This window comes from Canis lupus, chromosome 22, assembly GCF_003254725.2.
Source record: "Canis lupus dingo isolate Sandy chromosome 22, ASM325472v2, whole genome shotgun sequence".
NCBI lineage: Eukaryota > Metazoa > Chordata > Mammalia > Carnivora > Canidae > Canis > Canis lupus.
In genome coordinates this window covers 1,146,715-1,171,271 of record NC_064264.1, presented here as the reverse complement: position 1 = coordinate 1,171,271, position 24,557 = coordinate 1,146,715, and the positions used below count along the sequence as shown (strand labels likewise).

The 24,557-nt window shown below is 43.3% G+C and overlaps 1 long non-coding RNA gene and 1 pseudogene across 1 annotated transcript; both read right to left on the bottom strand.

Moving 5' to 3' along the window:
- Positions 1-347: 347 nt before the first annotated feature.
- LOC112678758 (uncharacterized) lies at positions 348-4,092 on the bottom strand. The gene is made up of 3 exons (XR_003147820.2): positions 3,818-4,092; positions 1,318-1,569; positions 348-698 (listed from the first exon to the last, which is right to left on the bottom strand). It is a non-coding gene; the product is annotated as an uncharacterized LOC112678758 (long non-coding RNA).
- A 2,925-nt stretch (positions 4,093-7,017) lies between these two features.
- On the bottom strand, positions 7,018-8,240 carry LOC112678759 (glyceraldehyde-3-phosphate dehydrogenase-like; annotated as a pseudogene).
- Between the last annotated feature and the right edge of the window lie 16,317 nt (positions 8,241-24,557).

Genomic DNA, 24,557 nt, shown 5'->3' with positions numbered 1-24,557 from the left:
AGCCTGAAATTGGTGGGAACTCAGAGCTGGTGCCCTTTAAGAGAAAAGAAAAAAAGAAAGAGAGGTAGAAGAATGGATCTGTTGTTTCTGGAAGATAGGAGCAGGAATTGTCAAACTCTGATAGTTTGGTTTAGGGAAGAAATTATAAGAAATGGGAGTGACCTAACCCAGAAGGCAAAGAGCATGTTCCCACTGGCTCTGATGCCCCTAAAATTCTTTCCAGATGCCTGACTTCATGGAAGGGGAGAAGAAGTGCCAAAGAGGAAAGTGAGAGGGAAGAGAAGGTAGTGAAACAACAACACAAAATAACAGGAGGAAAGTACTTCTTACTTCCTCTGAAGAAATAACTTTATTTTCGGTTTGCACAGAAATTTTATCAGAGAGAATTTTTTTCCTGAAATAATATTAATAAGATGTAATTCCCTATCAGTTTCCGCTCTTCCTGGAGTAGAGAAGGCAATCCTCCAATATTGACCGAGGCCCCCTGTGTAGCAAATGAAATCGAGGAGCCCTGAAGTCCCAGGGACACAACCGTGTAGAGTATGGTTTCTCGGAGCATGACCCAGCTGGCCAGGAGAGGGTCTGTTCGAGGCCAAGCCCAGCCACACGGGATAGAGATCGGATGTGTTGGGGCCAACCAGGGGCCAGGATAGCCAGGGATCCAGCTTTGAATCAGTCTGGTGTTTGAGCTTTCTTCGCTGGAAGAAAAATGAGAAAATACTGGTTATGTGAATGTTGAGTGTTTTTCAATAAGCAAGCTTTATTTTTGTCATGTTGTGAAATGCTTGTCCCTAAGAACTCTCTTTTAGCCTTTAGGTGTGTGGTATGTGATGCTGTACCACTTTGAGGCCCTCATGCCATTTTGATTGTATGAGCCCTGAGGACTTTTTTTTATTTATTTATTTATTTTTTTCTTTTTTTTTCTTTTTTTTTTTCTTTTCTGAGGACTTTTACCTTGGTAGGCCTCTTCCCCTCCAAAGCACAAAACAAGACAAAACAACACTTTTTAAAGTTTTATTTTAAAATTTTATTTTTTAAAAATTGTATTTTGTAACTGTATTATTATAAGGATGGATATATTAATATTATTATAAAACTTCTTTCCACCCTAAAAGTTGATCCTTTTGCCTTGTGAATTTAAAAGAACTTAAAACATTTTTGTCGGCCCCTAAAGCATTGTGGTCCTAGCCATGGGCCAGCTGTGCCTCATGTATAAGTTGGTCCCAGATGCCATCCTAAGCCTCTCTGCCCCATTAATGCCTCCATTGGAAATGGCAGTAGATGGCATAGTTCTGGGTTCACTGTAGCATCATTTACCAACCAGCTGGTGTGTAGAGAAGTCACATTATTTCTTTTTTCTATACAGTATTCAGGTCAGTGTTATTTCTTATTTCTAGTAGCAGCCCAAGGCATTTCGAATATCTTTTTAACTCCACTGCTTGCTGTGTGATCCATGATGGCATTCAAAGAGATGAATAGGATGAGTCGTATTGACAGAATAATTCAAGCAGTTGAGCGATTCTGAATCACAACTAGGGAGGAACTGCTGGCACTTCTCCCATGGATTATCTGAGAATCAAAAGCAAAGAGTCCGGTGATTATTCAATTCATAACAAATACTGCTGATGGAAAGAACAAGAGGGGATAAAATTGACAAAGGCCAAACCTGTACAACGTGAGACTTATTATTGCCAAATATGGACAGGAAAACTAAAATCTTGGCAAATTTTGGATCTGCAAAATTTGACACAAGAAAATTGGATTTTATAAAAGTAAAACAGAAGATACAGAACCAATTTCACATTGTTGAAACTCTATGAAATATGAATCAAAAGCGATCAATGAGCAAAACCTTGAGAAGGTGAAAAGACAAATGAAAAATAATCCTGATTCAAATGACTTTTCTACCACAAATGCAACATATAAAATATGACTGCATTGTGCAGAAAATTTATCATGTATTAAAGTATGGGTGATAGAGCTCATTTTGGAAAATTAATCAATGCTAGTGAAATTGTAATTAAAAGTCTAATAATAATTAAAATGATGGAATTAGCCAAAACTCTGAGTTAAAATTTTGTAAAGAGATACAAGGCTCCAAAAGTCTTAGTGCGGTGTTTTTAAAACATTTTATTTTAAAAGTCTCTTTTCTTCCAACCAAGTCTTAAATTTTTTATTTAGTTATATATGCACATATACTATTATTTCTGCATAGGAATATTCTAGAAGGATAGTGCCAAACAGATATCAGTGCTCACCTCTGGGGAGGGATGTGGGATCACATGAGAGAAAGTTTACAAAGGGAGATATTTATTTATTTATTTATTTATTTATTTATTTATTTATTTAAATTTTATTTATTTATTCATGAGAGACACAGAGAGAGAGGCAGAGACACAGGCAGAGGGAGAAGCAGGCTCTCTAAGGGGAGCCTGATGCGGGACTCGATCCCAGGACCCCAGGATGATGCCCTGAGCCAAAGACAGATGCTCAACTGCTGAGCCCCGCAGGGAGATCCAGATTCTGCCTTTTTATTAAAAAAAAAAAAAAAAAAAAAAAAAAATCTGTTGATGGGACGCCTGGGTGGCTCAATGGGTTGAACCTTTGACTCTTGGTTTCGGCTTACGTCATGATCTCAGGGTCCCGAGATAGAGCCTTGCATTGGACTCCTCACTGAGCACAGAGTCTGCTTGAGGTTCTCTCCCTTTGCCCCCGCCCCAGCCCCACTCTCACTTGCTCATGAGTAGATCAATCAATCTTAAAAAAAAAAACCTCTCCTGTTGCCCTGCATCTTGCTGGTCCTGCTTTTCCACCATAGCAGAAGCACTTGTGGTGTCTTCCTCACTTCCCTTCAACACTTAACACACTTTTTCTCACTCATTTTCTCAAGTTGGAGCAAGTTGCTCTTTACACTTTCTTTTCTCTTCCTCATATGTGAGCATCTATCTTGATTTATGGTCCAAAAAAATACATCTCTGTAGAGTAAGTAGACAGATATTATTATCCCACTTTGCAGATGGGCAAGTAGAGGAAGAGTTTAAAATACTTCTTCCAAGGGCACAGGACTGGGTTTAGAGCCACATTCCTAGCTCAGAGCTCTCTCTATTGAAAGGATACTCTTCTGAGCCTTTAATCTAGGACGGGTAACAGAATAAATGGGTTCCTTAAAAGAAGACACATCCCCAGTCCGCTTCCTGGGCCAAACACCTCCCACAGGTCCTCACTGCCTAATTAAAATGGTCTAACTAGAGAAATATCAGAAAAATAGGGACTTGGGAGAATTTGGAAAAAAATATATTTATATTACAAAACTTATTTTCTTTTTTTAGAGATTTATTTATTTATATGAGAGAGAGCAAGCACATGCACCAGCACACAGAGGGAGAGGGAGAAGCAGACTCCCTGCTGGGCTCCATCCCAGGATTCTGGGATCACAACCTGAGCCAACGGCAGGTGCTTAACTGACTGAGCCCCACCACCCCCAGGTGCCATGCAAAAAACGATTTTCTAAAGAATCCCTCGCATCTTCAACTCCCTATTGAATTATGTGATTATTTTGCACGAATTATAAAGATGTAGTTGCAGAGGACTCAGAGAACAAGTAACGAGAACAACTGAATGCTCTTCTCTCATTTCTGAAGAAAATATGGAGACAGTAAGACAGCTTCTTAATAAAACAAGACTCTGATCCTCGGGGACCTGAGACTGCAAGGAGGCCTAGGGCTTTGCAGTCTGGAGAGGAGAGGGACCCGCAGCCTGCTCCCATGGCTGCTGTGCTCCTTCTGGATGGCCCTTGCCCTTGCCGCCTGCCTGCTACCTTGTTCCGTGCACTGGTCTGGGCCCACAGGGGCGCTGGTTTGGGCTCACAGGGCGCCGGTCTGGGCCTATAGGGGCGCTGGTCTGGGCCCACATAGGCGCTGGTCTGGGCCTATAGGTGCACTGGGCCCACAGGGGCACTGGTCTGGGTCCACAGGGGCGCTGGTCTGGGCCTACAGGTGCACTGGGCCCACAGGGGCGCTGGTCTGGGCCCACAGGGGTGCTGGTCAGGGCCTATAGGTGCACTGGGCCCACAGGGGCACTGGTCTGGGCCCACAGGTGCACTGGGCCCACAGGGGCGCTGGTCTGGGCCCACAGGGGTGCTGGTCTGGGCCTACAGGTGCACTCGGCCCACAGGGGCGTCAGTCTAGGCCCACAGGGGTGCTGGTCTGGGCCCACAGGTGCACTGGGCCTACAGGAGCGCTGGTCTGGGCCTACAGGGGCGCTGGTCTGGGCCTACAGGGGCGCTGGTCTGGGCCTACAGGGGCACTGGTCTGGGCCTATAGGTGCACTGGGCCCACAGGGGCACCAGTCTGGGCCCACAGGGTGCTGGTCTGGGCCCACAGGTACACTGCTCTGGGCCCACAAGGGTGCTGGGCTGACAGGGGCAGTGGGCCCACAGGGGCGCTACAGTGGGAACTGAAGCTGCCAGATGCTTCTCTCTAGGAAAAGTCAAACAGAGGCTTTGAGTTAGAGCTCTTTAGTTCTTTGTGGGCCCCGGGCAAGAACCTCTTGGTTAAACAGATAGAAGTCAAGCAGCCACTTCCTGCCCAAGGGAAAAATTAATCCTTAATCCAGCCATTTCCATCTCCTCAGGCTGTCATTGGTGCATGTAGCTCTGGAAGGAGAGGGGCAGTTTGCAGAAAGTTCTAAAGTCAGGGACCCCGGGGGCTCCATGGTGGAGTGTCTGCCTCAGCCCAGGCTGTGACCCCGGGGTCCCGGGATCGAGTCCCACATCGGGCTCCCCACATGGAGCCTGCTTCTCCCTCTGCCTGGGTCTCTGCCTCTCGCTCTCTGTGTGTCTCTCATGAGTAAATAAATAAAATATTTTTTGAAAAAAGTTCTGAAGTCTTATGAGGGAAAAGATTCTAGAACGCAAGCCCTCCTCTAAGACAAATTTCTGCCGAGAGCAGAGTAGCTGGTCCGAGCCCTCCGTACATTCAGGGGAAGAGTCTCGTAGGCGCAGCATAGGCTGCTCCCAGCAGGGGTGCAGAGGTGGGCATTGCACTTCGGGGCGCTATGGGAGAGAGCAAGGTTTCTACCCCAAACTAGAAAATCCTATTCCACTGTTAATATAATTAAACTCACATTTCAGTTAATATGCCTGGAAGCAAGTTCACTGGCTCCCTTTAGGGCAACGGGCAAGTGGACACAGATAGAAGGCCCGGTCCAGCTTCTCGGGAGTCCCTCCTAATGGCCTCAGGGCAGCCGCTTCCAGCGCTGACGGCCTCATCATCTTTCGAGAGTCACGTTGCCTTGAAACACCAGTGTCGTCACCCAAATCCTATGACTTTGCAGCACCTACCCCGTGACTCCCCTTTCCAGTTCTCGGCATGTCCGGAGCGGAGAGCGAGCATCGGAGCGTTGGGGCGCCTCTCGGAAACAGTCGAGAGCTTCAAGGTCAGGGCAAAGAAATTCTGGTTCCCTTGCAGCCTCTCCCTGGAGCTGTCCCTCTGAGTTTAGTTTTTACCCGAAAGGCTTCTCCGTTTGTCATTTCATCCAGAACCTTCGCCATAGGATGGGCCAGTATTTAACAGTAATGCAGTGCGATCCTCATTATGTTCACCCAGGGAGACTTCCAGCCCAACAGAGACTAGAAGCTTGCCCTGAAAGGCTCTTTAGGATCTACCAGTTTCAATCTATTCACTTTACCAAGCAGCGTTGCGGAGATCGAGAAAGGAGAGAGAAAGAGGTGAAGAATCCATACTCCTTGGTACCAGCAGAACAAGGCATTTGGGAAAACATAGGGAGATGAGCAGGAAAGTACAGATCCCCTTGCGTGTAGAAAGGAAACTCCGAGAATCGTCCGTCCTACCTACCTGCCTACCTACTGCTATACATCCAGCTCCGCCCATGCCAGGAGCTCAAAAAACCTTTGTGTTATGAATAAATGGCAAACTTTAAGTAAGTCAGCTGAACAGACCCCTCACTGGGCAGGCAAGCTCGCCGGGCCTGGACGCGGCCCCGGCCTGGGTGCGCTCTCTGGGCGGCCTAGCAACGAGGCCGTGGAGACGGAGGTTTCCCCTCTTCCGGGTCCTAAGGCCCCCGAGGACCAGGAACATCTCTTCTTCCAGAGGGAGAAGTTGTTCCCTAACTCAACTTCCCGCAAGCTTAGGACCCCCCAGGCCTCGGGTTCTACGCCCCTGGCATTTCCTAGCAATCCCCTACACCGCCGCAGCCTAAGTGTAGACAAGTTGGTACCTGAGCCCCAAATCTGTACCCCCCTAGAGCCGGGCTGCTCTCCCTCTGGGGCCCTCGTCCAGGAAGCGACCCTGCTCCCACAGAAACGAAGAACAGCAGGGAGTGGGCTACCCGGGGATGGCTGTCCTGCTCTGGCCAAGCGGGCCTGCCCGGGGATGCCAAGGCCTCCAGATCCACGACAGCTGCGGTGCTAGCGTCGGCTTCGTCGGGCTCCCAGCTGGCACCCAGCCCCAGCTCACAGCACCGGGGGCGGGGGGTGCTGCACAAGCAGAGTCATTTTCAGAAGCAGAAGCTGTTTCTATTTTGCACATCAGAGAACTGCCGTCGGATACACGAGTGCCTGGTCCCGAGGTCCCTAGTGGGTAACGAGGGGGTTAGAGGACGGCTCTGGCTTCCCGGCCCAGAGCCTCTGCCCTGCCACACTGGTTATGCGGTCCCTTAAGTGGATGGGGGAGGACGGAAGCACATTTTGGGGACCATGGCATGGAAGGACCTTGACACGAGCTTTGGAACTGCAGGATCCCGCCCGTGAACCGTGGAAAGTCCAATTGTCCTTCCAGGATTTCTGAGAATTCCTTACAGCCTTGTATTCTCAGGAGCGTCTTTGGCACCCGTTGCTGCCGATTAGTTGAATTTAGAGAACTCGAGTCTTCCCATTTCCAGGGGTATCATAAGTTTGATTTGCTTGACTCGGGATTCAAATAAGGTCCACGTATTAGGATTAGCAGATCTATTTCTTGAGTCTTTATTTTTTTAAATTTTTTAAATTTCTTTTTGGGGGGTACAGTATACTTTATTGATGGTACATGACAAGGTAGGGCTCCCCAAGCCCCTCCCCTTCCTCGGGGTCTAGAATGTAAATTGGAGGTCAGGAGATTCTCAGTGTGTTGGGGGATTAAGTTGGGGCAGGGACTCCCCAGCAGCTGAGGGCCTCTCTCTTCCTCTTGTTCTTGCTGGGGCTGGTGGTCCAGGAGGCTCTTACTCCTTGGAGGCCATGTGGACCATGAGGTCCACCACCCGGTTGTTGTAGCCGAATTCATTGTCATACCAGGAAATGAGCTTGATGAAGTGGTCATTGAGGGCAATGCCAGCCCCGGCATCGAAGGTGGAAGAGTGGGTGTCACTGTTGAAGTCACAGGAGACAACCTGGTCCTCAGTGTAGCCCAGGATGCCCTTGAGGGGGCCCTCCGATGCCTGTTTCACTACCTTCTTGATGTCGTCATATTTGGCAGCTTTCTCCAGGTGGCAGGTCAGATCCACAACTGACACATTGGGGGTGGGGACACGGAAGGCCATGCCAGTGAGCTTCCCGTTCAGCTCAGGGATGACCTTGCCCACAGGCAAGGTGCCAGTGGAAGCAGGGATGATGTTCTGGGCAGCCCCTCGGCCGTCACGCCACAGCTTCCCAGAGGGGCTGTCCACGGTCTTCTGGGTGGCAGTGATGGCATGGATGGTGGTCATGAGGCCCTCCATGATGCCGAAGTAGTCATGGATGACTTTGGCTAGAGGAGCCAAGCAGTTGGTGGTACAGGGGGCATTGCTGACAATCTTGAGGGAGTTGTCCTACTTCTCGTGGTTCACGCCCATCACAAACATGGGGGCATCAGCAGAAGGAGCAGAGATGATGACCCTCTTGGCCCCACCCTTCAAGTGAGCTCCAGCCTTCTCCATGGTGGTAAAGACCCCAGTGGACTCCACAACATACTCAGCACCAGCATCACCCCATTTGATGTCGGCGGGATCTTGCTCTTGGAAGATGGAGATGGACTTCCCGTTGATGACAAGTTTCCTGTTCTCAGCCTTGACTGTGCCGTGGAGTTTGCCGTGGGTAGAATCATACCGGAACATGTACACCATGTAGTTGAGGTCAATGAACGGGTCATTGATGGCGACAATATCCACTTTGCCAGAGTTAAAAGCAGCCCTAGTGACCAGGCGCCCAATACGGCCAAATCCGTTCACTCCGACCTTCACCATCGTGTCTCGGGGACGCGGCTGGCACTGCACCAGAAGATGTGGCTGTGTGTCGAACGGGGAGGAGCAGAGAGCTCTTGAGTCTTTTTTAACAAATGAGTTCCACTCCCGTCTCTTGTTACAGATCCCTTTTCAGTTTATCTGTCATATAAATCCAGTCGTTTGTCGTGTAAGTGTTCCATGGTTTGGATTTTGTGCTTGTGTCCTTGCAGCATCAATAACGTGTTTCTCTACTAATTCATTAGTAGTTTTAAAGTGGTGATGTTCTCATTATGTCATTACTTTTTTCTTTTACTAACCAGGACGCTTTATAGAGAGAAACCTTCCCTCACTATTTCATTACTGAGAGCTTTATTTCTTATAGAAAACACAGTATAGATGCTTCATTCTCTTCCTTAATTTGTCAGTTTTCAGAAATGAGAAATCTCTGAAGATAACTACTGAATTAAAAAAAAAAAAACAAAAAACAAAAACAGTGCGGGGCACGTGGGTGGCTTACTTGGTTAAGCAGCCGACGCTTGATTTTGGCTTAGGTCATGGTCTTGGTTGTGGGATCCAACCTCGAGTTGGGCTCTGTGTTCAGAAGGAGTCTGCTTGAGGGGTCTCTCCCCCTCTTCCTCTGCTCTCCTTCTGACTTCTCTAAATAAATAAATAAATCTATCTTTTAAAAAAAAGAAGAAATAAAAACGGTATGATATTAAAATGATATTTAAATACCTTTGGTATCTTTTAACTAATTGCATTCTTTATTATTTTCCTTTTCCACCTTTTTTGAAGGTAGGAGTCCATTTGAGTCAGCTTTTGAGTCATTTGGCTCATCTTGTATATTTCAGACCTAGATCATTATTTCTGTAGAGAATTTTGGTTTCTTTTACTGAAAGTAGTATTTGGAGACCACAATCTTGGAACCAGGGGGGCTCATTGATACTAAGTCGTTTGTTGTTTCTTTGGTTTTTTTTTTTAAACATAAAATATATCAAGAGTTCATACTGATATTTCCAAATCAAATTTAGTTCGCAAAGTCTTAATCCAGGTTTTGCGTGACAGTAGAATTTACGAAATTACAATATCACATACTTAACCCATTTGCTCTCTCCTACCATATACCCACAACAGCCTCAGGGCAACAATAGAAAAACTACCGTGGACACCATAATGTAACTGAAAACAATTTAAGTTGTTTTTTTTTTTTTTTTTTTTTTTTGCAATTCTTTTTGGCCGTAGGGTATATCCCAAATACTGAATTTTTAAGTTACTTGGAATAGTTCTTTTCTCTGTGGTCTAACCACCAACTGGATACACATTTAGGTTTAAGCTCACTGGCTTAATTTTCTGGTTTTAGGAATTACTTATTTTTTTTTTATTTTCCTTTATGAAAGGATAGATATTTACATCTAGAAATACTAAGTTACTTCTTGATGTCCAAAGTCTGAGTACACCTGAAAGGAGGATTGCCTGCTGGAAAATTCTTTCCATCTGAGAACAGATGTAAAACATAGATGGGTGCAAAGATTCAGTTGATTATTTCTCTTTGTGGACAGAGTTGTCCTGATTGGTCCCAATTGTTTTACACATGAGAGGTTTGTTTTCTATCACCAGACAAGCCAGATTCCCTGAAGGATGAGGGAACAAGGGTCAGAAGAAACATCACTAATGGGGAGGAGTGTGAATGAACACACACAGTGGTTAGAGCCTCTTATATGTGTTAGATAGCATTTAAGACTTGTGCCTTAATCTAAACAAAAAATACAGCATTCTGTTCCTTAATAATATCTATGTCATATACACATAGAAATTATTTTAAAAATAATTTACCATCATAAAAGTTGGCTCTTCGGGAAGCTGCGTCATGCTTCTCTGTGTGGTTTTCAATCCTTTAGGACACAATGCCTGAGACCCTTTTATTAGAAGACAGATACAGAGGGCTATCAGGGCTATTTCATCACATTGTGGTCTAAAATATTTTTGGAACGAATTGAAAATAAAGTGTCCGTTAACTTGAGTTTGCACACATCGTTCTTGCTTTAAAGAGCATTCCAATTAATTATACTTTTGTGAAAACAAAAGGGCTTTTGTAATAGAAGTAAATAAAGCTAACCTTTACAGAGTGCATGCTGCGTTCAAGGGTTGTCCTAAATGTTTTGCATGTATTGACTTATTTACAACCCACCCCCAACACACCCATGAGCTGGTTACTATTGTCTTCTTGATTTGGGTGATGAAATTAAAATATAAAGAGAATTAATAGACAACTTGCTTGACTGAGTGTATCAGCCAGGATAGAGTGGGTAATGCTCTGACAACCAAGAAGCCCCAAGTCTTGGTGGCTCAACGCAATAAAGTTTCTTTCTTGCTCACACTATGGGTTCTCTAGGGGTCATTAGGGCAGCTCTACTTGTTGTAGGGACAGTCATGGTGTAGACTCATCGCAGCTACTCAGCAATCCAGGCTACTGGAAGCCCCTTCTCACCCCGTGGTTCTACAGCTGTAATGCAGGAGAAAATGAAACAACATGGGCAACTACACATCTTTCTTAAAGCGCCGACTCAGAAAGGATGCACGATGCTTCTGCCTGCCTCCGTTACATTGGCCAAAGCGGGTCATACGGTCTACCTAGAGAGAAAGCAAGAAGTGCAGTTTTTATCATGTCCCAGAGAGTTGGAAATGCTGAGGAGCACCAGTGATCTCTACAGTCAATAAATGGAGGATTGAGAATATGAATCTAGGTAGAGGGTCCTACACCCTGTGATCCTAACCTTGCTCATATTAAAAAAAAAGAAAAGAAAAAAGATTTATTTACTTTAGAGAGAGAGAAAGAGAGAGCATGAGCAGGGGGAGGGCCAAAGAGAGAGGGAGAGAGCAATAATTGTAGATGCCCTGCTGAGCACAGAGCCCATCGAGGGGCTCCATCTCAAGACCCTGAGATTATGACCCGAGCCAAAATCAAGAGTTGGTTGCTTAACTGATTGAATCACTCAGGTGCCCCCAACCTTGCTCATGTTGTTAACATAGTGATTCTTTTCCTCACATCATCATTTAAAATTTAAAATTGTGTCCATATTTCATAATGCACGTAATTCATGTATGTCATTTAGAGCTATAAATATGTGTGACTTATTAATAAGTAAAAACCCATATACTAGGGAAGCAGCTCCATCAGAATACTTCTGAAAGGGATGTATACGTACTGACTGACGTTTGGGAAATTGCTGTGTCAGGCAATGGAAAATCATCAAGGTTTTCAGTGGGAGAAAATAATGACCAAATTTATATTCTTTTTTTTAAAGATTTTATTTATTTATTCATGAGAGACTCAGAGAGAGGCAGAGACTCAGGCAGAGGGAGAAGCAGGTTCCATGCAGGGAGCCTGACACAGGACTCGATCCGGGTCTCCAGGATCAGGCCATGGGCTGAAGGCGGCACTAAACTGCTGAGCCACCGGGGCTGCCCCCAAATTTATATTCTTAAGAAGATAATCCTGGAAAGGTGGATTGCCCAAATCCTAAACTTACATTGCAGAACCCTGTCGATGCAATTGTGCCGTATTGGGGGATTCTTTCCTCTAAGTACTCAATGTTTTCATTTTTATTTTTATTTTTTTAATGTTTCCATTTTTAAAATATAGTTTCAGTATAAAAACCAGTTTGAGGATTATTGATTCGAGGCCAATTACTTAACCTTCAGCTAAGAAACGTGAAGCTCGAAGTCGTTTAGTAAATTCTTCAAGGTCACAGAGTTTGTCCGTTCCAGACCCCACACTTCACCAAGAGCTCCTGATTTCCCCACTCACCCCACTTTCTGTTTCTGTGAGATAACAGAAGCTAAAATCAAAACTGAGAAGTTTATGTTTTTGAATGATTATTGGTAATCCTTTGACAGAAAATCTGGGAAGATATTTTAGAAGGCCCAGAGTATGAGAGAGAGAAAGCCACCGGGTATGGGTGGTATGAGTGTTTGGAGGAGGACCTGTGGGTGGAATGAGAGTAGGAGCATCGTCTTGAGTCTATAAAGCGACCACCAGGACAGGACAGGACTGTCCTTTCTCTAAGGCGTTCCATTTCCATCATAAGTCGAGCTTTCTCGGGTGGGAAGGGGATGCTCCGAGCTGCCCACATCCTCCAATTCTGCTCTGAAAAGCAGCGTTGAGACGATGTCTCATGAGAGGACAGCGCTGGTGGGCAGGCCGGCCCGCAGGTGGAGCTGCCGCAGTTACAGAAGTGTGGGTCCCAGAGGCTCAGGGCTGGGACCCCTCCCTGGAGACTGAGGCAAAGTGAGGGGAAGCAGGGATGAGCGTTAGCTGGCAGCGGGTCGCTTGAGCTTCGGGTGCGGATCCCCAAGGAAGGTGGTGGAGACGTCGTTGGAGGGGGGCTCCATAACCCCAGGAACGGCCGCCTGCGTTTTCTCGCCACAGCCCCTACCAGTGTGCAAGGTCCCCCCCTCCCCGCTCTTCCATGACCGCAGGTACGTGTCTGTCTCGTTGCCTTTAGCATCTCCGTTGCTTGATTCAGCTTTGCTCAGCGACATGCATGGAAGCCATGCACCCCCGGCCCCCACCCCGGCCCCCACCCCGCCCCACGAGCCGCAGCTTACTGGAAGCTCGCCCTTCTGGGTTTGCCCTCTAAGCTCTTCCCCGTGTGCCTCACTTGCTGACTTTGCTGTGCTTCCCGTCTCCCTCTCTTCAGGACAGTCTGTCTCTGTCTCTCTGGTCCCTGGTGTCTCCCTCATTCCCACCTTCAGTCTTCTCCCCCTCATTTGTCATCCCCAAAGAGAACTGAGGAAACAACTGTGCTTCTCAAGTCTGGGTCAGTCTCCTCCCCTCCATGACTCTGTCACCTCCTCTGCCTGCTCGGACCTCAATGTCCTCCCGCCACTCCTCACCTGCACACTTCACTGAGAAACAAAACCGAACAGAAGAAAATGATGTCATGTCCCTCCAGTCCTCACCCAACTCGTCTGCCTCAGGACTCGGCTTTCTTCCGGCTGCCGGGGGACAATCGGACCTGTTCCCACCTCCAGATCACCCCCGCGTGCCCTGGGTCCCCCCACCAAGGTCTCACGCAAGGCATCTACTCTCCCAATTCCTCCCTCCTTCTTTGCCTAACAGTCTCTTCTTTTATACTGAATTCCTCCCATCAGGATCCAAATCCTGGATAATGAGAAAAAACACAAAGATACGGAGACTAAACACAAGGCTGACGAACAGCCAGTGAATCAGTGGTCAGAGGAGATATCAAACAGTACAAAAAGACAAATGAAAATGGACATAACAACTGAATATCTATGCAGGAAAATCAATCGTAGGAGCACCTGGGTTGCTCAGAGGTTGAGCGTCGTGGGATCGAGTCTCCCGTCGGGCTCCCTGCATGGAGCCTGCTTCTCCCTCTGCCTGGGTCCCTGCCTCTCTCTGGATCTCTCATGAATAAATAAATAAAACCTTTTTTAAAAACCCAGAAAATTAAACTCTCTTAGACATTATGCACCCCCCCCCACAACTGCCCATTGCTATGCTCTTCTTAGCAGCCAAAATTTTTGTTCATCTCTATTTACTTTGTTCATCTCACATTCGTCTCTCCCCTATTAGCCCTCTGAAACCTTGGTATGGGTTGAAGTGTGTCCCCTAAGAAATATATTGGGCCTTCTACAGGGTTGGGGTTGTTGAAGGTGTAGGTAGTTAAGATGCAGTCATTCTGGAGTAGTGGGGGTCTTCAATCCGGTATAGGTGGTGTCCTTATAAGAAAAGGAGAGAGACTCATGAAGGGAGAGCACCAGGTAACAACAGAAGCAGAGGTTAGACTACAAGCTGAGCTACACCAAGGAGGGACAGTCACCACCAGAGTCTAGGGAAAAAGCAAGGGGAGATTCCTCCCTAGGTCCCCCCAGAGACAGCATGGCCCTGCCAGCACCCTGATTTTGGACTTGTGGCCTCAGGCACCAGAGGAGAATGAATTTTCGTTGTTAAGTCATCCTGGTGTATGGCAGTCCCAAGAAATCAAGGTACATGGTGTACATCAGTTCCTGTCTTATGGAACCTCTTGCATCCCTGATAGGATGGCACGCTCCCTCCTTGATACCCCTTCCCTGCCTCCTGGAACTCCATGGCATCCTGGTTTCCCTGTTACCTCATGGTCCCCTCCATCTCAGGCTGCATTGCTTAGCTTCCTCTCCTTTTTCTTATCCCCTAAAAGTTTAAGTCGGTGGTGCAGTAGGTTAAATGTCCAACTCTTGGTTTCTGCCCAGGTCATGGTCTCGGGGTCCTGGGATCAAGCACCAAGTCCTGAGTCTGCTTAAGGTTCTCTCTCCCTCTCCCTCTGCCCCTCTTGCTTGGGCTCTCTCTCTCTCTCTCAAATAAATAGATCTTTAAAAAAAAGTTTGAGGTTTTTCCAAGTCTCCATTGTCTGCAGAGAATTGTGAGTAGCCTAGACCAAGATCATCTGGTCCGGCCCTTGACGTCAGAGAGATGCGCTGTTGAGTTGACATCCTTAAGCTACAGTCGGAGTTCTCATTTGATTTCATCTGAATTACTTTTCTTTCTTATGGAAACTTGCTAACTCCCCATTCCCCCCTTCCCCCTCACCATGATTTCTATCAATGGGAGTTGACCCCCATTAGTGTGGATTTAAGTTATTCACCTATGACAATTAATACCTTCTTGAATTTTCGTGTGTAGATGGGTCCACCCATCTGAAATACCATTCTTCTTCTAAAGAGGCAGTTAGAATGCTTTGACTTTTCACCAAAAAAAAATGGTTTTCACTCAATTTTTTGGAACTCGAAATAGAATAAGTTCCTTAAGGAGAAACTGGTCTAGTCCTTGCCTTCAGAGAAGGTAAATAACCTCCCTTAGGCTTCCCTCCATTTCCATACTCCGATGAAAACCAGTATTAACAGTTGGTTTTATCCCCTTAATGACTTTTTCTGTGCTCACACAAGTATGCAGAAACAGAGGGCTGTCATTTGATTAATTTTATAAAAGTTGGTACCATCCTATATATGTGACTCCAGCTTACTGCTCTCACTTAACATGATCTTATGACCTTAAGAGCTCTCTAGTGACAAGTAAGAGTTTCTTCACTGTCTTTAAAAGTAGCAAAAGGTTCTATGGATCAAATATTGCCACAATTTTATTCACTCATTCTCCCACGGAAGGTCAGGATTTTGCCTTCTGTGTGATCACTGTTGGTTGAGAAGCACCATTCCATGACTAGTGTCCCACTGAGCATTTTAGGTAACGTGATTTCCTGCTGTTTCTGCGTAAACTTCAACTCATTATCAGAAAATGGAGTTTTGCTTGAAAAGCTTTTATGTGGGCAGCCCGGGTGGCTCAGCGGTTTAGCGCCTGCCTTCAGCCTCGGGCGTGATCCTGGAGACCTGGGATCGAGTCCCACATTGGGCTCCCTGCATGGAGCCTGCTTCTCCCTCTGTCTGTGTCTCTGCCTCTCTCTGTGTGTCTCTCATGAATAAATAAAGTCTTTAAAAAATAAAAAATAAACATTCAGGTCACTTTATGGATTACATGAAGAATCTATATGAATAAGATCAAGATGTGGGACCCCAAAGAAAATCACTAGCTGTGTTGGGCTGTTGTGGGGCTTATTCTTTCCTCTCATCATTGTTTACAAACCAAAGCCTGGGGCAGGACCATCCCTATCAGGTCCCCTCCAGCTCTAAAAATGGCAAGAATAGGACAGTATTCATTCCAAGTGCACATGCCATGGAATTTAGGCAGTGCTGTGTTTCTGAAAAGCTATGAGAAATTTAAAATGTACAAGTCAATGAGTCTATTTTAGTGGGTCAGGCCTCCAAAATGAGTCATGCCTCTTCTTTTCCCGTATTGCATTACTCAGAACAGTTCATTTATTTAACAGATATTTATGGTCAGAGGGGGAGAGAAGGAGACAAGGTGTGTGAGAATCCAGAGTGAACACTTGAGGCCAAAGGAGGAAGTGGGCTTGGGGATCAGTGCACCTGTGGAGAGAGAGGGGAGGGTGGTAGGAGATGAGGTTAGATAGGAGCCGGGCTCTGCGTGGCCCACTCCCCGGACCAGTTCAAACCTACTGGAAGGCGTAGTGCAGGCATAAGTATTATTTAAATCTCCCTGGATGATTTGGATGCCCAATGGGAGCTGAGAATCACTGATGTGGGGCCTTGTGTGGGAAGCCATCAGGGAGGTTTAAAAACGTTTATGTGTGTGAAAAAAAATATAATATAAAATTTACCATATTAGCCATTTTTAAGTGTATGGTTCAGGGGTATTAAATACATTCATAGTATACTGTGCAGCCATCACCGTGGGACTCTATCTCTTTTCATATTGAAAAACTAAAATGCTGTGCCCATTAAAAAATAACCCCTCATTCTTTTCCCCCCTCTGAAGCCCCTGGCAACCATCACTGTCTTTTCTGTTTCTACGAGTCCGACTACTCTACTTACCCATATAAGTGGACTCCTTCGTCTTTTTGTGACTTACTTCATTTACACAGTGTCCTCAAAGCTCAGCCATGTTCTAGCACATGTCAGAATTTCCTTCCTTTGTAAGGGCAGATGACATTCCCCTGGATGTGTAGACCTTATTTGCCTCATCCATTCACGTGTCCATGGACACTTGGGTCGTCGCCATGTTTCAGTGATTGTGAATAATGCTGCTGTGAATATGGGCACACGTGGATCGACAGAGTCTGCTTTCTATTTGGGCCATATAATCAGAAGTAGAGTTGCTGGATCATATGGTGTTTCTATTTCTAATTTGGGGGGAGTTGCCATATTGTTTTCCGCAGCCACCGGTACCATTTTATCTCCCATCAGTGGCACACAGTTCTCCACATTTTCACCAACATTTGTTATTTCCTGCGTTGCTTTTTTTTTTTTTTTTTTTTATAGTTGCAATTCTAATGAGTATTCCAATGAGTCATTACAGTTTTGATTTGCATTTCCTTGATGACTAGTGATGCTGAGAATCTTTTCAAATGCTTATTTGGTCATTTGCATATCTTCTTTGGAGAAATATCCATTCAAGTACTTTGCCAACTTTTCAGTGGGGTTGTTTGCTTTTTGTTGTTGAGTTTTAGGGTTCTCTAGAGATTCTGGATGTTAATCCCTTATTAGATATATGACTTGCAAATATTTTTTTTCCTATTCTGTGGGTTGCCTTTCTACTCTGATGATAGTGTCTTTTGACACGCAACATTTTTAAGTTTTCATGAAATCTAACTTCTCTATGTTTTTCTTTCATTGCCTGTGCCTTTGGTGTCATATCTAGGAAATCATAACCAAATCCAATGTCATGAAGTTTTGCCTTATTTTTTCCACCACTAAGAATTTTATAGTTTTAGGTCTTTGGTCAATTTTGGGCTATATTTTGTAAATGGTGTTAGATAAAGGTCTAACTTCATTTTTTTTTTTTTTTTTGGTATGTGGATATGCAGTTTTCCCAGCATCATTTGTTGAAAAGCCTGTCTTTTCTCACTCTTATTAGGAATCATTTAACCATACATATGAGAGTTTCTCTCTGGGCTCTCTATTCTATTCCATTGGTCCATATGTCTGTCTTTATGCAAATACTACATTGTTTGATTACTGTAGCTTTATAGTAAGTTTTGAAAACAGTAAGTGTGAGTCCTCCAGCTTTGTTCTTTTTCAAAATTGTTTTGCTTGGGCAGCCCGGGTGGCTCAGCAGTTTAGCGCCGCCTTCAGCTTAGGGGCTGATCCTGGAGACCTGGGATCGAGTCCCACATCAGGCTCCCTGCATGGAGCCTGCTTCTCCCTCTGCTTGTGTCTCTGCCTCTCAATCTCTCTCTCTCTCTCTCTCTCTCTCGTATCTCTCATGAATAAATAAATATAATTTTTTAATAATCAAACAAAAGAACCCCCCCAAAAAAACCCCAAAAAATTGTTTTGCCTATTCAGGGTCTCTTGAGATTCCATATGAATTTTGGGATGAGTTTTTCTGTTTCTGAAAAAAAAGTCATAGGGATTTTGATAGAGATTCTTTGGAATCTATAAATTACTTTGGGTATTATTAACACCTTAATAATATTAAGTCTTCCAATACATGAACATGGGATCAGTTTTCATTTATTTATATCTTCTGTAATTTTTTTTTTTTTTTAGCAATGCCTTGTAGTTCCCTTATACAGGTCTTTCTTCTCCTTAGTTAACTCCTAATTATTTTATTCTTTTTGATACTATTGTAAATGGAATTATTTTTGTAATTTCCTTTCTAGATTGTTCATTGTTAATATGTAGAAATGTAACTAATTTTTGTGTGTTGATGTTGTATCCTGTTACTTTGCTGAATTTATTAGTTCTATCAGTTTATGTGTTGTGTGTTTGTGTGTGTGTGTGTGTGTGTGTGTAATCTTTAGGGTTATTTTTTCCATATAAGATCATATCATCTGTGGAGAGAGATAATTTTACTTCTTCCTAATTTATGATTTGGGTGCCTTTTATTTTTTGCATAATTTTTCTGGCCAGAACTTATAGTATTATGTTGAATAGAATGGCAAAAAAAGAGAAAAACTAATGGATTGAAGAGGAAATTACAAGGAAAATGCAAACACAACATACCAAAATATGTGAGGCATAGCAAAAGCAGTGTTAAAGGAGAAATTTATAGCTTTATTTTAAAATCTTACAGTTAAAAATTTTTTAAATTTCCACAAATCTGTGAATCTTCCAATTCTGTTGTTCACTTCAAACTTCATCTCAGTGTAGTTAGAGAAGATACTTTGTATAATATCTGTTTTTTTAAAGCTGTTGAGACTTAATGTGTGGCTTAATATATGGCCTATCCTGGAAAATGTCCCATGTGAACTTGATAACCATGTTTATAGCATTTAATATATTCCTGATAGATCTACTTGGTTTATTGTGTTAAATGCTCTGTTTCCTTATTAATCTTCTGATTGGTTCTGTCCATTATTGAGAATAGGGTATTGAAGTCTCCAACTATTATTCAATTTCTCCCTTCAATTCTTTCAGTTTTTACTTCATGTATTTTGCTAATCTGTTATTAGGTACATAAATGTTGATAATTGTTATATCTTGCTATATTGAACCTTTTATTAATATATAATGTCCTTCTTTGCTGCTTGAAATCTTTTTTGATTTAAAGTCTATTTTGTGTGACATTAGTATAATCATCCCTACTCTCTTTTGGTTACTATTTGCATGAAATATCTTTTTCCATCCTCCTACTTTCAATTTGATTTTTGGTTTTGGATACAAAGTGAGTTCCTTGTAGACAACATGTGGTTGGATCATATGTTCTTATTCATTGACAACATGTGGTTGGATCATATGTTCTTATTCATTATGCCAATCTCTATTTTGTGATAGGAGAGTTTAATCTATTTACATTTAAAGTAGTAATTGCAATTAAAGTAATAATAGCTCTTTTGTTCCTCATTTCTTGCATTACTCTTCTTTTGGATTTAGCTGATTTTTTTATTAAAACATTTAAGTTCTTTTCTCATTTTTTGGGCATATTCATAGCTATTTTCTTTTTGGCTATCATAGGGATTACATTTAACATTCTAAAGTTATTACACTCCAACTTGAATTTATACCAACTTAACTTCAAGAATAGTTTTAACATACTAATAGTTTAATAGTTTTTAACATACAAAACCTCCTCCTTTACAGCTCTGACCCACCCTTTTTAGTTATTAATGTCACAAAATTACATCTTTATACATTGTGTGCTCAAAAAAATAATTTAATAATTCTTTTAAATTCACTAGTCTCTAAAATTATGTAGGGAACAATAAACCAAAGTTACAGTTTTAGACTATAATTTTTTAAAAAATATTTTAATCTCTTAAATCATGGAGAAAACAAAAACTGGAGTTATAAACCATTGCTACAATAATACTAGCTAAATTTTATAACTGCCCATATACTTGACATTTTTAAGATGTTTATTTCTTCATATTTCTTCTAGTTACTGTGTAGCATCTTTTCATTTCACCATGCAGGATTCCCTTGAGCATTTCTTGCAGGAGAGGTCTAGTGGTCCTGACTCTCTCAGGTTTTGTTTATCTGGGAATATCTTAATTTCTCCCTGACTCCTGAAGAACAATTTTGCTAGATAAAGGATTTTTGGTTACATCTTTTTATTTTGAGCACCTCAAATGTGTCAGCCACTGCCTTCTGGCCTCAAAATTTCTGATGAGAAATTTGCTAATTATTTTATCCCTTCATGAGAAATTGTCACTTGTATGTGACAAATTGTTTCTCTCTTACTGCTTTCAAGATTTTCTTTTTGTCTTTGTCTATTGAAGTTTTGATTATAATATATCTCAGTGTGAATTCCTTTGAGTTCACTTTATTTGGAGTTCATTAGCCTTTTTGATTGTTTATATTCATGTCTTTTGTCAAATTTGGAAAGTGTTCAGCCTTTGTTTATTCAAATACTTTTTCTGCCTCTATCTTCTCCTTCTGGGACTCCCACAATGCATATGTTGGTCCACGAGATGGTGTCCCACAGGCCTCTAAGCTCTGTTCACTTTTCTTCAATCTGTTTTCTTTCTTTTCCTCAGACCCAACAGTTTCCATTGTTCTATCTTCATGCCCATTTTTTCTTCTGCCTACTTAAATCTGTCTTTGAATCTTTTTTAATGTTCCTTAATGTACTTTTCAGCTCCAGAATTTCTTTTTGGACTTTTTTTTTTTTTTTTTTTTGGTTTTCTGTTTCTTTTTTGTTATTTCCATTTTGTTCACACATCATTTTCTTGACTTTCTCCATATCTTCCTTGAGTCCTTTGAACACAGTTGATAGGGTTGTTTTAAAGTCTCTGTCTAGTACAACTGTCATCAGGCCCTTTTCAGGGATAGTTTCTATTGACTTATGTTTTTTCCTTTAAATGGGTCATACTTCCTGTTTCTTTGTATGCCTTTTGATTTTACTGCTGAAAATTGGACATTTGAATCTAACTACATGGCACTCAAAATTCCCCAGAATTTGCTGTTTTGCTACTATTTGTTTGTTTGTTTAATTGTTACAGTCTATCTCTCTGCCAAGAATCATCTTAAGATATAAAGTTAAGGTCTTTGTGATCTTTTCTGGCCTGGGCTCTGGACATATGTAATAACTTTCTAATTTTCTCCACGTATGCAATTATTTTTGAGTGTTCTAGTCTTTAATGTCTAGCTCCCAAAAGGGGGGGGGGAGAAAATGAAGTGGGGAGAGGGATGCCAATCCTTTAAATACCCCAAAAGTCACTTCAGCCAGAGGGAGAGAGGCTTTCAAACTAGAAGGAAGTGTAACGATAATGGTGGTCCTCCTCTCTGTCTGAACCTCTGTGATCAGAAGTGGCAATCAGCTCTCAGAGCACAGATCCTTGGTATTTAAAGGACAGGGTTCTTTTTGTTCAGCTGCTCCAGAAATACTTGCACAGTTGCCTCTCAGCCCGCTCTCACTGGGGGTAGGAAATGGGTAGCTGCTACTATAGAATGACATGAAATTGACCAAAGTTAACCACAATTTACTGTCCTACCCTTCCTCTGAAAGTTGTGACATTCCAGACTTCCAAATAGTTACTTCAGGCAGGTTCTGCTAGTGTAATTGTTATCTAGATGAGGAGACAGATTCTTGGTGCTTCCTACTTCACCATTTTTCCCAAATCCTTTCCCATGGTGAGCCTCTCAACAGAGCTCCTCTACATCTATGGATCACTCGATGCTGCATTGAGAATTAGACCCAGGAAGGCTGGGGTAGGTTCAGGGAAAACTGATGGGAGGCTACTCCAATAATCTAGATGAGATATAATCATGCTTGATCACCATAGTGTTGTTGTGATAAATATTAGAATCTGGATGCATTTTGAAGGCAGAGCTGCAAGGATTTGCTGCTGAATGGGAGATGAAAGTTTATGGGAAAACAAGTGAATATAGGAAATGTCTATTTTTATTTTTTATTTATTTATTTTTAAAGATTTTATCTGTCCATTCCTGAGAGACACACACAGAGAGAGGCAGAGACACAGGCAGAGAGAGAAGCAGGCTCCATGCAGGGAACCTGAAGTGAGACTCGATCCCGGGACGCTGGGATCACGCGCCAAGCCGAAGGCTGATGCTCAACCGCTGAGCTACCCAGGCATCCCGGAAATGTCTATTTTTAAAATGAACAAAATAGTCACTGAATTGTCCCAAGAAGCCACATTAGCTTTTGACCTCTAGCTCTGACCATCTTGTTTTTTTTTGTTGTTGTTTTTAAGTAGGTTCCATGGCCAGAATGGAGCCCAAGGTGGAGCCTGAACTCGTGACTCTGACATCAAGACTTAAGATGAGATTAAGAGTTGGATGCCCAACTGACCGAGCCACTCAGGTACTACCCCCATCTTTTTTATGATGACAATTCTTACCACCATTTTGGGCCATGGCAACTGGTATTGCATATTCAGCCCTTTCTCTCCTCCAGCCACACTGTCATGACTTGGTCTTACCATGGGTAAAGCCTAGGACTACTCTTTTCAGTGGACCTGAAAACTTCTGTTTGTAGCTTCAAAGATGAAAGTCATTTGCTGCTTCTCAACTGAGGGTATCCCAGAGATGATAGCTGATGTTCTTGCACTAATAGCTTAATCTGGACACATACAGAACCACCAGGAAGGATAAATACCGTCTATTGGTAGCACTCCGAGCTACTCTGCTAGCTTCAGCCCCTCCAAAATTTTAGCAAGTGTTTTAAATTGTATTACTCTGAAATTAGTATGTCTTTCCAAAAAGGACTTGGCCTAAGCTCTTAAAGGCTGTAATATGTGACAGTAAACACATCACTCATCTGCTTTTCCAATCTCTAGTACTCCCTAGTGGGGCTGGTGAAGAGGGGGGCATTCATCCCTGAGAACCAGAAAATACCTTTGAGATCCTTCAATGAAAATCATTAAGAGGTTAGAGGCGGGTGGGGGGTTAAAATCCCTCATATGCAGCAGATATTTTAGGGGATGTAGTTATAATTAATCTTGTCTTCAGACTCCTAAAAATGAAGCTTAGTCAACAGTATGAATCATGGAACCCTCTCATTGGTAAGCCCCCTCTCAAGGGTGTTAAATGTCTCGCTTGGCACTTTGTTTTATTTAGCTAACTTTTCAGCCTATTTTAACACGTGGAACCTCCTGAAACATGAGCCAGAGAGCCTACGAATCTAGCTCTATTTCGTTCTGGTCTGTCACTTTGGTGTTAGCATTTTCCTCACTCTTGTTTCCAGTTTGAGTTATGAAACCATTTCAGTTCAGTTTTAATAACCTCCCTGGCATGGCAAGCTCTACAAGAGCTGCCAAACTTAATACATTGACTCCCTATGAAGAGGGCAGCAGTTCTGGCCGTGGGGGACGGGAGGTGGATTTTCTATAAACGCATCCGTTTTCCATTACAGCCCTTTCTGATTTGGTAGCAGACTGCCAGGTGCAGCTGGTTTCCTCTTCTATACACAATCACTTTTGACTTTGGTTTCTGAATTTCCTTGTCTCCTGACTCACCCGTGATCCTCTGACTAAATAAACTACCTCGTGATCGATCTTCCTGCCTGAAGAGTAGGTCCCAGGGCTCAGCAGCTGAGAGGGCTAGCTTTGCCCTGCAGGACACAACTCCGGCCACTGACCTCCATGTGTGTTTGTGGAGGCATTCATGACCACCGCGGGGGAAGCAGCTGCTCTGCTGCAGAGAGGGCTCTCTTTCTGGAATGAAAGCAAGATTCTGTTGTGCAAATGGACTTGCACATGAGCTTCAGGCATGCTGCTGAAGGTGGCAAAACTCTCTAAACCTGCGCTGGTGAGAACCTGCCACCCCCCACTCCGCCCCCGCCAGACCACTCCTATGCCACAAAACAAAGGAGTCCCGGTCCCCACTGTTCAGTTCATGCTTTCCTTAAAATCTGTGTTTATTTATTTAAGACACCAACACTTTCATCTCACTGAACAAAGGGTATGAAAATTTTCATCTCTAACCAAGTGTTCAATAAACCGTAGATTTCATGGACTTGTTTACGATTTGGAGACACCTTGCTTTACACCAACCAAATGCACGAAATTCCACATTTACAAGCAAATAGAGAAGTTAAGGCAGGATACTATTACTTGCTTTACAAGAAGAGTGGCCATAATAAGCTTTAAATAGCTATCCTCTCTTAGGGCAATAACACACCATCATTTTTATTCAAATAAGGCCAACTATTCTTATAACAAGAAGAGTTACTCAAAGAAATAGATTAGGGACAGTGCCAAAAGGCTGCCCAAAACAGGTGTATAAATTCCCATTTGAGAATGTGGCCCCTCCCTAATTCTCTTAGAAACCTCAGCTTAATTTTATTCACATGCGCCCAGAATTCTCTAGGGGAATTAAATGGTGGG